Source organism: Leptonychotes weddellii, chromosome 3 (assembly GCF_054177405.1).
Source record: "Leptonychotes weddellii isolate Sample4059 chromosome 3, ASM5417740v2, whole genome shotgun sequence".
Taxonomy (NCBI): domain Eukaryota; kingdom Metazoa; phylum Chordata; class Mammalia; order Carnivora; family Phocidae; genus Leptonychotes; species Leptonychotes weddellii.
In genome coordinates this window covers 147,793,074-147,793,849 of record NC_138371.1, presented here as the reverse complement: position 1 = coordinate 147,793,849, position 776 = coordinate 147,793,074, and positions in this window count along the sequence as shown.

Genomic DNA, 776 nt, shown 5'->3' with positions numbered 1-776 from the left:
AAAAAAAAAAAAATCAGGAAATCACTTAAGACTGGGTAAGATGACCTTTAAATTACCTTCTGACCAGACACTATGATTTTAAGAAATCATAGCCCATCACTGCGTGCCTCCGTTCAGCAGTATCTTGCACAGTAGCGGTAGGAATCTGAAATATCTGTGATAGAGTGGAAGAGATAACTAACAAACTCCTCAACCGGGATTGACAAATAGCCAAATGGGTATTTTCCAAGCTTGTTGGGTCTGAAGAGTGACGAGATAAGCTTGTTAAAAATACCTAGTCTCAGGTTCCTTTCCATCCCTGAGCTTTGCAGATTCGGATGGAGTGGACACAATTTGGGAAAGGGAAAACCTTTCCTAAAATCCTACCAGGAATTAGATAAATGTAGCTTTACCTTTCCACATCAATTAATAAAATGACCCACCCTTCATATGACCATTTCTAATTATCCACATGTTTGCCTGATCCAGGAGATTATGAATTTAGATTTTAATTTACCAGGGACAGAAGTTTAACCACATCCAAATTTGATTAATGTTTTACATATATATACTTAATAAATATTTAAAAATTACATATACTTATTATGTAGTATTATGTATATAAAATATTTATTATATATAAAATTGCATATGTGGTTGTTTTTTAAAACACTGAAAGGGAAAGACATGTTTTCATCTCCTTATTTGTATTGCAGTATCAATTCTCAGGAAAAGAGGACTTGTCAAAGCTTTAAAACAGTGTGCAATTGCCAATCCCATTTTAGATTACATTGTTA